This window comes from Muntiacus reevesi, chromosome 4, assembly GCF_963930625.1.
Source record: "Muntiacus reevesi chromosome 4, mMunRee1.1, whole genome shotgun sequence".
NCBI lineage: Eukaryota > Metazoa > Chordata > Mammalia > Artiodactyla > Cervidae > Muntiacus > Muntiacus reevesi.
Window position 1 is genome coordinate 150417957 of NC_089252.1, and position 13289 is coordinate 150431245.

A 13289-nucleotide genomic window follows, 5' to 3' on the forward strand; every position below is an offset into this window, starting at 1 on the left:
AATACTGGTGTCATAAGATATATAGACATATTATATTGTATTAATTAGGATTAGGTTTGTTTACAAGTAATAGTAATCAAATAAGTTAAATAAGTACATTTCTCTCTTATGTAAAAGTGTATAAATACTATATAAATAGTACTGTTCTGCATGCGTGGGTGCTAAGTCGCTTCAGTCATATCGGACTCTTTGCAACCCTATGGACTATAGCCTGCCAGGCTCCTCTGTCCATGGGATTCTCCAGGCAAGAATACTGGAGTGGGATGCCATGCCTGCCTCCAGGGGATTTTTCCCACCTAGAGATCAAACCTGCATTTCCTGTGACTCCTGCAGTGCAGATGGATTCTTTACCAGCTAAGCCACTGGGGAAGCCCAAATGGTACCTTTAGAGTGGTGCGAAGTACAACATGTGAAGTCCAAGAAGACTGCTCCAGTTCTAGGCATCACATCTGCATTCCAGCAGCAGGAAAGAGACAGGAACAAAGGAAAGAGGGCAAAGGAGACATCAACTACATTTATTAAAGTGTGTAGTAAAATACACATAACATAAAATTTACCATCTTGACCTTTTTAAGTGTATGGTTAGTTTAGTAGTGGCATTAAGTACATTCATATTGTTGTGGCTTCATCAATACAATCTATATCCAGATTACTTTTCCATGTTCCCAAACAGAAACTTGCTGTTGTTTAATCTCTAAGTCATGTCCAACTCTTTGCAACCCCATGGACCATAGCAAGCCAGGCTCCTCTGTCCTTCACTATCTCCAAGAGTTTGCTCAAATTCATGTCCATTGAGTAGGTGATGCTGTCTAACAATCTCATCCTCTGCCACCCCCTTCTCCTTTTGCCTTCAATCTTTCCCAGCATCAGGGTCTTTTCCATTGAGTTAGCTCTTTCCATCAGGTGGCCAAAGTATTGGAGCTTCAGCTTCATCATCAGTCCTTACAATAAATATTCAGGGTTGATTTCCTTTAGGATTGACTAGTTTGATCTTGCAGTCCAAGGAACTCTCAAGAGTCTTTTCCAGAACCACAGTTTGAAAGCATCAATTTTGTGGCACTCAGCCTTCTTTATGGTCCAACTCTTGCATTCATACATGACTACTGGAAAAACCATAGCTTTGACTATATGGACCTTTATTGGTAAAGTGATGTCTCTGCTTTTTAATATGCTGTAGGTTTGTCATAGCTCCCTGGTGGCTCAGATGGTAAAGAATTTGCCAACAATGTGGAAGATACAGGTTTGATCCCTGGGTCAGGAAGATCCCCTGCAGATGGGAAGGGATACCCATTCCAGTATTCTTGCCTGGAGAATTCTATGGACAGAGGAACCTGGCAAGCTACAGTCCATGGGGTGGCAAAGAGTTGGACACCACTGAAAGACTAACACACACAATGCTTCCTTCCAAGGAGCAAGCGTCTTTTGATTTCATGGCTGCAGTCACCATCCACAGTGATTTTGGAGCCCAGGAAAAGAGAATCTGTCACTGCTTCCACTTTTCCCCCTTCTATTAGCCACGAAGTGATGAGACTGGATGCCATGATCTTCGTTTTTGAATGTTGAGTTTCAAGTCAGCTTTTTCAATCTCCTCTTTTACCCTCATCAAGAGGCTCTTTAGTTCCTCTTCACTCTGCCATTCTGGTGGTATCATCTGCTATTTGAGATTGTTGATATTTCTTCTGACAATCTTGATTCCAGCTTGGGATTCATCCAGCCCAGCATTTCACTCCATGTACTCAGCATATAAGTTAAATAAGCAAGGTGACCATATACAGCCTTGACTACTCCTCTCCCAGTTTTGAACCAGTCAGCTGTTTTATATCCGGCTCTAACTATTGCATCTTGATCTGCATACAGGTTTCTCAGGAGGTAGGTAAGGTGGTCTGGTATTCCCATCTCTTCAAAAAATTTCCAGTTTGTTGTGAGCTACACAGTCAAAGGCTTTCGCATAGTCAATAATGAAGACGTAGATGTTTTTTGGAATTCCTTTGATCTGTCCATGATCCAACAAATGTTGGCAACTTGATCTCTGGTTCCTCTGCCTTTTTTAAACCCCGTTTCTACATCTGGAAGTTCTTGGCTCACATACTGCTGAAGCCTAGCTTTAAGGATTTTGAGCATAACCTTGTTCCAAGGAGGGGCAGTGGTAAAGAACTCACCTGCCAGTACTGGAGATGCAGGAGACACGGGTTCAATCCTTGGGTCAAGAAGATCCCCTGGAGAAGAAAATGGCAACCCACTCCAATATTCTTGCCTGGAAAATTCCACAAAGAGAGGAGTCTGGTGGGCGATAGTCCATAGGGTTGCAAAGAGTCAGATATGACTGAGCACTCTGCTACTACTTGCTAGTGTGTGAAATGAGCACAGTTATGAGGTAATTTGAATATTCTTTAGCATTGCCCTTCTTTGAGACTGGAATGAAAGCTGATCTTTTCCAGTCCTGTGGCCACTGCTGAGTTTTCCAAATTTGCTGACATATTGAGTGCAGCACTTTAACAGCATCATCTTTTAGGATTTGAAATAGCATAGCTGGAATTCCATCACCTCCACTAGCTTTGTTTGTAGTTGTGCTTCCTAAGGCCCAATTGACTTCACACTCTAGCATGTCTGGTTCTAGGTGAATGACCACCTAGAACACCATCATGGTTATCCAGGTCATTAAGACCTTTCTTGTACAGTTCTGTGTATTCTTGCCAACTCTTCTGCTAATCTCTTCTGCTTCTCTTAGGTCCTTACTCTTTCTGTCCTTTATCATACCCATGCCTGCGTGAAATGTACACTTGATAGCTCCAATTTTCTTCAGGAGATCTCTAGTCTTTCTCTTTCTATTGTTTTCCTCTATTTCTTTGCATCGTTCATTTAAAAAAACCTTCTTATCTCTCCTTGCTGTTCTCTGGAACTCTGCATTCAGTTGGGTATATCTTTCCCTTTTCCCCTTGCCTTTTGCTTCTCTTCTTTCCTCAGCTATTTGTAAAGCTTCCTCAGACAATCACTTTGCCTTCTTGCATTCCTTTTTCTTTGAGATGCCTCTGGTACAACATTGTGAAGTATCATCCACAGTTCTTCAGACAGTCTGTGTACGAGATCTTGTTCCTTAAATCTATCCATCTCCACTCTATACTCATCATAAGGGATTTGATTTAACTCATACCAGAACTGCCTTGTGGTTTTGCCTACTTTCTTCTCTCCTATTGAATTTTGCAATAAAGCTCATGATCTGAGCCACAGACAGCTACAGGTCTTGTTTTCACTGAGTACATATAGAACTTCTCCATCTCAGCTGCAAAGAAGATAATCAATCTGATTTTGATATTAACCATCTGGTGATGTACATGTGTAGAGTCGTCTCTTCTGTTGCTGGAAAATGGTGTTTGCTATGACCAGCATGTTCACTTTGCTCTGTACCCATTGAAGAATAACTCCTCAGTCTCTCCTCTCCCCAGTGCTTAGCAACCATCATTCTACTCTCTGTCTCTGTGAATTTGACTATGCTGTGTACCACATATGAGTGGAATCACACGGTAGTCGTCTTTTTGTTATTGGAATTTTTCATTTAACATAATGTGTCCTAGGTTCATCCATGTTGTAGCAAGCGTCAGAATGTCCTTCCTTTTTAAGGCTGAATAAAGTGCTACATTTTGTATATCCATTTATCCAACTTGTGTTGCTTCCACTTTGGGGCTATTGTCAAGAATGCTGCTAGGAAACATAGGTATCCAAATATCTCTTTGAGTCCTTTCTTTTAATTCTTTTAAGTTGGTATCCATAAGCGGAATTGGTTTATCATGTGGTAACTCTATTATTAACTTTTTGAGAAATTGTCAATCTGTTTTCTACAGCAGTCATACCATTTTGCATACCTACCAGTAGTACACACGGGTTCTAATTTCTCTGCATCCTCACCAACGTTTGTTATTTTCAGGTGTTTTGATAATAGCCATTGTGATGCACATGAAGTGATATCTCATGTGGTTTTTCTTTATCATCTCTCTAAAGAGTTGTGATGTTGAGTATCTTTTCACGTACTTACTGGCCATTTGTATATCTTCTTTGGAGAGATGTCTACTTAACTCCTTTGTCCATTTTTCAATTGGATTGTTTTCTTCTTGTTGTTTACTAGTCGTAAGAGTTCTTGATATATTTTGGGCATGAACCCCTTATCAGATATATAAATTGTAATTTTTTTTCCCATTCCACAGGTAGCTTTTTCACTCTGTTGATAGTATCATTTGATGCATAAAAGTATTACATTTTGATATAAACTAATTTGTTTCTTATTTTGTTGCTTTCGCTTTTATGTGGGGAATCATTACCAAATCCAATGTCATGAAGCTTTCCTTCTGTGTTTTCCTTTAAGAGATTTATAACTTCTGCTGTTATATTTAGGTCTTTGATCCATATTGGATTAGTTTTTGAAAATGTGTCAGGTAGGGTCCAATTTCATTCTTTTGCAGATAGATATCTAGTTTTCCCAACACCCTTTGCTTAAAAGACTCCAGCTACCCTCTGCAGAAAGAGTCTTGTAAACTGCCACGTAGCGCTTTTATATACATCCCACTGGCCAAAACTTAGTCAGAGCATTACATTTAGCTTCCAGGACTAGCAAATGTAGTTGGTAAAGCTATTTTAAAAAACAAAATTAAAAACAGTCTTAAATCTTTTCCTTTTCTTCTTCTATCTCGAAGTTGCTATAAAAATAGTGTTATCCAGTGTACATTCAGGAATCTGCAGTAATTTTGATAGCAGAACAGTTGCATTTTATGCAGGTGTTATATTCTTGAAGATTTGGTATAATATCCCAATAGGCATAAATTTAAAATGAATTGTGGTGGTGGAGGTGCTGTGGGCCAGAATACTATTTCAGAGCCTATAAATCTATTACAGTGATATTGATCTTGCAGCTGAGTCACCAGTATCTTTTTCTCCATTATTCTTGCCCAGATACTAGAGGGTTTTAAAGGTTAAAAATGTATTGCTGCATTTAAGTGCCACTGCATGAAAGTGTCTCAGCATTATTTCTAATATTTTGCAGTAAGCCCTATTCTAAACAAACAATACTGGCTGTTGTGGAACTTGACTTCTTCAGAGCAATTTATCACATTTAACTTCTTCCAAATTTATTCATATGGGAGAGAGTTTTCAAGCACCATTATGGGCATATGTTTTCAGGCTATTAAAAACAATTTTACGTTAGAACAATGGCAAGTGTTAATTTGAAAAATGATCACCAATTATTCCATTCTGTTAGGTGGTTAGAATAGGGAAAAGCAGTCCAAAATGGCGGGGGCTAAAAGACCTGGAAGGGAAACGCCCGCGAAATAGAACAAAGGAAGGTCTGAGGACCGGAGTGAGGACCTCAGGTAAAACAAACAGCACTCCTGGCTGGCCCAGTTTACATAGGACGGGCCCAGGGAGAGAGAAACATATAAAAAGAGGAGCCAAATCTCTCTCTCTCCCTCTCCCGCGTGCTGGAGCGCTCTTCTCTTTGTGTCTTTGGATCAATGTGCCCTCATGCCTTGAAGATGGATTTTCCTGCTATCTTCTAAATAAAATAGAGCTGTAACACTGATTTGTCTAAGAGCTATGACACGGTCTGTCCAAGACCCAAAAGCTGTGACACGCCGAAGGCTTTAATGTCCATCACTCCAAATCATTGTTGTGACGAGACAAGAACCGAGGAGCATACACTCGCCTGACAATTCCAAACTGTGCAAATGGGATGTTCATAAAGGATAGATAGGCATTTCTGTTTGAGCAGCTGTGGTGACAAAAACATGAAAAATATTTACTTGCTTACCAATTCTGAAATTATGTGATTTTTAATAATTACACAATTCTTGGTATTTTAAAAACAATTCTCAAATTAACATCTAAAATGAGACTTTGTTAATACTTTTATTTTGCTACCAATCTTGGCATAAAGTGACTCCCTACTGTATCTAGTGTCTTGGTGAGGTGATGAAAGAAAAACAGATATGTAAATTGTGTAATCACTAAGTTTAAAAGTTTTATTTTATCTTATTTTTTCGTAACATAGCAATTTTATTTTATTTTTTAAAATGTATTTATTTTAATTGGAGGCTAATTACTTAACAATGTTGTAGTGGTTTTATTTTTTAAGGAAGACTATTTCCTCTAAAATACTGGGAGTGGAGGTGTGATGAGAAGGGGTTATAGATGAAACAAAACTGGCTATAGATTGTAATTATTGAAATGATGGGTATCGGGAGTTTATTATTTTCGTTAGTATATATTTGAAAATTTCTGTGATGGAAAGTTAAAAGTAGATAAAGAAGGCTTGTTTTGTTAACATGAACTTATACCTAATTGGATTGATTTTCTGTACCTTTGATTTTTAATCAGAAAAATAGAAAAAAGTGGGGAGGGGCAGTGTAACATACATATCTTGGTCAGATGCATCTTTTGAAAGGGACAGGTATTGTTTATAAAATTAACAACCCTGAAAAAAATGAGGAGATTTTCGTTGGCTAATTCTAAACTTGAACACTCAATAGAAACTTCCTGTGGAAGGAGGTAACCCCCACTGATATTGAATGCTGAATGAGAACGCTGGCGTCATAGCCTCAGGTGGAGGGTTGTGAGTAATTCCTACTGATAGACAGCAACAAGGAAAGGAACTATATTTAATTCCTGGGATTCACCCTCCTAGCTTTCCCTCTAGACTCAGAGAATTAATTGTTTCTTCTGTTCAAAGTGAACTCCTATATCTGAACAGTTGATCACATCTATTTCACCTCCTCTGGGATTTTATTACATCAACTATTCCTGTATTCCTGCTCTCATATATTCAGCTTTTCTACCTACATTCACTTCCCCATAGCATGAAATTGTATTCAGATTTCCTGTAACTTCCCACCTGCCTCTAGCTAAGGCTGCTCTTGCCCTTTTTCTCCTTCTATTCCTAAACAGCTTTTCAAAAACATTGTATTTACTCAAGTTCTCCAATTTCTTACCTTTGTTCGTTGTTCAGTCACAGAAGGAGTGATGCTGAAGTTTGTTGTTGTTTGGTTGCTAAGTAGCGTCTCACTCTTTTCAACCCCAAGGACTGCAGCATGCCAGGCTACTCTGCCCTCCAATATCCCCAGAATTTGCTCAAATTGAAGTCCTTGAGCTGGTGATGCTATCTAACCATCTCACCCTCTCCTACCCCATTCTCCTTTCACCTTCAGTCTTTGCCAGCATCAGGGTCTTTTCCAATGAGTCGCCTTTATCTTTATCTTACCTTGACCGTACCACATGTAGACTAAAACCATCATATCCCTGAACTGTAATGATGAAGACCACGAATTGCCTAATTAACAAATCCAATAGCCAGTTTGAAGTCCTTGGCTTATTTAATAACTCTAATTTCTTTTTAAAAAAATTTTAAGCCAGCACAGTTTTATGTACTTTATAAATACTAACACATTTAAGCCCATATCTATCCTAAGATATAGGTTTGTTATCTCCATTTTGTAGATAGACACAGGGAGAAAAAAAAGATTGACTAATTTGTCCAGGGTCACTGCTACTCTTATATTCCTTTAATGTTTTTGTTTGGTTGACTTGTTCCTGAAATGACCAGCTGGGATAGTCAGGAATGATCCTCCTCTGTGCACCCGTCCTCCCTCCAATGTACTCATCCCTGGAAACTGTGAATGTGTTAGATTACATGGCAAAGGGGAATTAAGGTTGCAGATACAATTAAGATGATTCTACAAGCTGCATGGTGTGGCCAGAAAAAGAAGAAGAAGAAGAACAACAAGAACAACAAAAAATTGTGGAAGGAGGCAGAATAAGAGAGTCAAAAGAAAGTGGTGTGACAGCAGAAGCAAGATTGGAGTGATATGATCTGAGACCTACTGGACACACTGTTGGTGGCTTTGAAGGCAAGAAAAGTGCCCAGGAATCCAGCGGGCCTCCAGAAGACAGAAAGAGCAAGGAAGCTAATTCTACCCTAGAGTCTTCAAATAGGAAAGCTACTCTGTACATACCTTGACTTTAGACCAGTGAGGTGTGTTTTGAACTTCTAAACGTACAGAACTGTAAGGTAATAAATTTGCATTGCTTTAAGCTACTGAAGTTGTAATTATTTGTTACAGCAGCAATAGGAAACTCATACAATAGCTTATCTGGTTTGTCCTCCTATTTCTTTGACCATTTCTTCCTGGGATCCTTTCCTGGCTCCCTGTACTCTGGTCCCTGGATGGTTTGTTTTCCTGGGAGCTCTGTCTTTAGCACCTCTTGTCATCATGTGCATTTCTCTGGATAGTATTATCCATTGTCATGATTATGGAAGGCTTCCTAGGTAGCTCAGTGGTAAGAATCTGCTTGATAATGTAGGAGATGCAGGAGATGAAGATTTGATATCTGGGTCAGTAAGATTCCTCTGGAGGAAGAAATGGCAACTGATTCCAGTAATCTTACCTGGAAAATTCTGTGGACAGGGGAGCCTGGCAGGCCCCAGTCCTTGGAGCCACAAAGAGTCAGACACAGCTGAACGACTGAGCATGTACACACATGTGCATGATTATGACCACTACCAATACTCTCACTTCATTTTTTTTTCAATACTCTCACTTCTAAATCTGTACTTCTAACCCAACAAAATCTTGCGTTTAAGACATATATCCAACAGCTCTCAAGACCTTCTACCTCAAGGCCTACTAAACTACTCATATGTACCTGCCTCCTATAAAGCATCAATTCCTACCATTTTTTCTGCCTGAGATCTATATAACTTAAATCAGAAACTTAGAAGTCATTGTTTAATCTTCTCTCTTATTTGTCCTTTAAAAACCAAAAGTTGGTAAGTCCCATTGATGTCACCTCTTTGATATTTCTCCAAACTATTTCCTTTTCACCATCTTCATCCCCACTCTCCTACTTCATTTCTTGCTTGGTTTTCATTAATTTCCTGGACTATATCAACCTCCTGTAACTTTTTGTTTAGCCTGTCACTCATCCCTTCTCAACTATTTTCCATATAGCCACCAGAGGTACTTTTCAAAACACGAACCTAATCATGTTACTTCACTGCTTAAAATTCTTTACTGTTTACTCACTCTCTCAAATGCAAAACAAGTCAAAATAAGATCTGGCCACAACCCAGCTCTCTAGCCTCATGTGCTCCAGTCATACAGAAATACTTATGGTTTCCTGACAAGCCATGCTATTTAATACATTGTGTTAAATACTTTGCAATACTATTCTTAATGTTTGGAATACTCTCCTCATCTTTTCTATCTGCTATCAGCTCAAGTTTTATTTCATATGAGAAGCTTTCCTTCCTCTTCCAAGGTAGAATTAAACACTCTCTTTTGTTCTGTACACTGGTAAAGTGTCTGTCTACAATGTGGGAGACCTGGGTTCAATCCCCGGGTTGGTAAGATTCCCTGGAGAAGGAAATGGCAACCCATTCCAGTACTCTTGCCTGGAAAATCCCATGGATGGAGTAGCCTGGTGCAGGCTACTCGGTTCATGGAGTCGCAAAGAGTTGGACACGACTGAGCGACTTCACTTTCACTTTCACCTTTTATTCGTTGCTATATTTACTTTCCTGTCCACCTTCCCCATTAAGCTGATGCTCTTGGTGAGTACAAAACAGGTCTTATTCACCTTTAAATTCCTAGAATATAGCATAAAGCCTAGAATATATGAGGTATGTATTAATTGTTGAGTGCAATAAAGATATCTTGAGATTTGAGTCAGAGGGAAGCAGAGTGGTGTAGGGTACCTAGAGAACTCTGTCGCTATTGGAGAATATGGTAAAATATTGAAGCACGAAATGTTATGAACTTGAGATTCATAACCTTTGAGGTCTAGTCACTAATGTAGAAAACTAGTCAGCACACCCTGTCTAGTTCAATGTCTGGTATATAGTCCATGCTTAAGAAATGTGTACAAAAGAAGGATTGGAGATACACAGGATGAGGAAGGAGCAGACAGCATGATGCGGGTGGGATTAATTAGGAAGAAAGCATGAAACGTAGGCACTGTTTATTGTAAGGAGAAATGTCAAGAGCATAGACATGGAAGTAGGAATGTAGGAGGTAGGAAGGTTAGAGAAACAAGGACTAGAGTACTTGGATGCTGTAAAGGGTGCACATAGGCAATGAATGACATGAGAGCAAGACAAGGAGACATAAACATACTGGGACAACATTGGCAAGCAAGGAGACTCCATGAGATGTTTCAGTGGTCCAGATGTGAGGTAATCCTCTAGACCAGTAGAGGATATGGGATCAGAATGGAAAAAGAGATGTGTGAAATGAAGGAAGGATTATTGAGAGAATTTCATGAATAACTCCAGATGGAAAAGAGGGAAAGGAATAAAGATTGATTCCAAGGTTTTGAACCTCAGAGAAAAGACCAAATCACCCAAGCATAGAAAAGAGAGCTGGCCCTGTAATAAAATGGAAGCATTTAGCCTTTCCAATTGTTTTATAAGATTGTGATAGAGTTAGGAGGCATCATGACCTTTCTAGAAACCAGATTATGATAAACAGATTCCCCTATGAACTCTGCAATAGTTCAGTGTGATCTATAAAGTAAACATTGCCGAAGTTTTCTTTAGCCTTTTCCTTAATTACAAAATGAATGTGTGATTAACAGGACTTGGAAAACACAAAGAACAAAGGGAAAAATTACTCATAAAACAGTAACAACAAAAATCAAAATTTAAGGATATATCATTTAGATTACTTTTTGATGTATTAATGTCTTATACCTACTCTTGTTTTTAATTGGAAATTTCATAATGTACAGAATTGCTCTTTACATAGAACTCTCTTTACATAGGATCTTTCCATTCTAATTCTCCTTCAATTCTACCAATTCCACTCTTCTAAAAGAATCATTGTTAACAGTTTGTGTGAATTTAATTGTGTACCAGAAGCATTATATAAATAAATATAAATATAAATAAATATGTTTTGCATTTACAAATATACAGTACCTATATATGTATAGATTTATACATGTAGTTGACCCTTGAACAACACAGAGGTGACCTGTGTGGGTCCACTTATATGTGGATTTTTTTCGTTAAATACTACAGTACTAAATGATCTGCAGTTGGTTGAATCTGCAGACGTGGAACCTTGGATAGGAAGGCTGATGGTAAAGTTATATGCAGATTTTCAACTCTGTAGGGTTAGACCCCTAGCGCTCTTATTGTTCAAGGGTCAACTGTATTATGCGCCTATGAATCTCATGCATACATGTACACATAATGTACAGCATGACTATACCACCTGCATGATTCTATATTATATGCATATCAGAAATTATTTTATACACAATTGCTGAACATATAGATTTTCATTTTTGCACTTTAAAAAGTAGTGAAGAGCATCTTTGCCTTAACTCTGACTTTGGGAATTCTCTTAGTGTTTCATTGTTAAACGTGATACCAGTTTAGATACAAATTCTGTCATGGTAAAATAAGCTTTCTCCGCTGCTGCTGCTAAGTCACCTCAGTTGTGTCCGACTCTGAGAGACCCCACAGACGGCAACCCACCAGGCTCCCCCATCCCTGGGATTCTCCAGGCAAGAACACTGGAGTGGGTTGCCATTTCCTTCTCCAATGCATGAAAGTGAAAAGTGAAAGTGAAGTCTGACTCTTAGCGACCCCATGGACTGTAGCCTACCAGGCTCCTCTGTCCATGGGATTTTCCAGGCAAGAGTACTGGAGTGGGGTGCCATTGCCTTCTCCAAGCTTCCTCTTCCTAAGTTTAATGAGATAGTTTTTCTTTAATTATGAATAACTGTCACATTCTAACAAATATCTTTTTGGCTTTTATTGAGATTGTATTTCTCCCTTGATTTATAAAAGTGATGGATCATTAACATATTAATAATTCTTCCTATATTATTGAATTAACCCTTCTCAGTAAATGTTGCTTTTTTAAATAAGAAACATTCATTAATGTTAAGAAACATTAGTTAAATTTCATTTGCTGACATGTAGGATTTGGAAATCAGTCCTGAATATTCTTTGGAAGGACTGATGCTGAAGCTGAAGCTCCAATACTCTGGCGACTTGATAGGAAGAGTCTACTCATTGGAAAAGACCCTGATGCTGGGAAAGATTGAAGGCAAAAGGAGAAAGGCACAGCAGAGGATGAGATGGTTGAATGGCATCACCAACTCAATGGACATGGGTTTGAGCAAGCTCCAGGAGACAGTGAAGGACAGGGAAGCCTGGTATGCTGCAGTCCATGGGGCTGCCAAGAGTCAGACATGACTTAACTGCTGAACAACAACAACCCCAGTTTAATGAGATATTTTTTCTTTAATTATGAAAAGCTGTCGCATTTTAGCCTAAAGATCCTTTTGGCTTCCATTGAGATTTACTACTTCTTTGACTTATGAATGTGGTGAATCATTAGCATATTAATAATCCTTCCTATATTGCTGGATTAACATTCCTTGGTAAATGTTTTTCTTTTAATAAGACAGTTAAATTTCATTTGCTCACATTTAGGATTTGGAATCTATATTCACTTGCCGATATTTTTAACTTGACCAGAAACTGGCTTCTAGATGTTTAAAGGATGTGTCATTGCAAATATCAAAGACTTGAAAATAGACATACACCCAGTGGCCTAAGAATCTGGGATGCCTTCCACACAGCTCTTATAATAAGCAACTGCTATAGTCCTATTAAAATAGGGGAGAGAACTGCCAGCAGCTCCTCTCCTGTGACCTGTCTCTTCCACATGACTCTGATTTTGAGGGCAAGGTTATGGAGAAAGGGGCTTCCCTGGTGGCTCAGATGGTAAAGAATCTGCAGTGCAGTAGACCTGAGTTCAATCCCTGGGTTGAGAAGATTCCCTGGAGAGGGGAATGAAGATTTCCTGGAGAAGGGACTGGCGACCCACTCCAGTATTCTCGCTTGGAGAATCCCATGGACAGAGGAGCCTGGCAGGTATCATCCATGGCATTGCAAAGGGTCGGACATGACTGAGAGACCAACACTCGCAGAGAGAGAGGCTGAGTGCTTCAGGGCTCCCTCCACACAATTCCACGTTGCCTGGACTCTTTCAGAGGAAATACTTGTTCTGTCTTATCTTTCTTTAAGGTTGGCCAGCTGGGAGCCAGCCACCTCAACTTTTTGAAGAGAAACAGGATCTGGAAAAATTTAGAACTAAAACTGTAATTCATTTTGCTGTCTTGAGTCCTTGGTAGGTTTTCAAATAGAAGACTTAAGATGATGATTATTAGTTCACTTTTGAAAACTGAATCAATGTAAAGATATATTCATTTTTAAAACAATGTGAATGAGA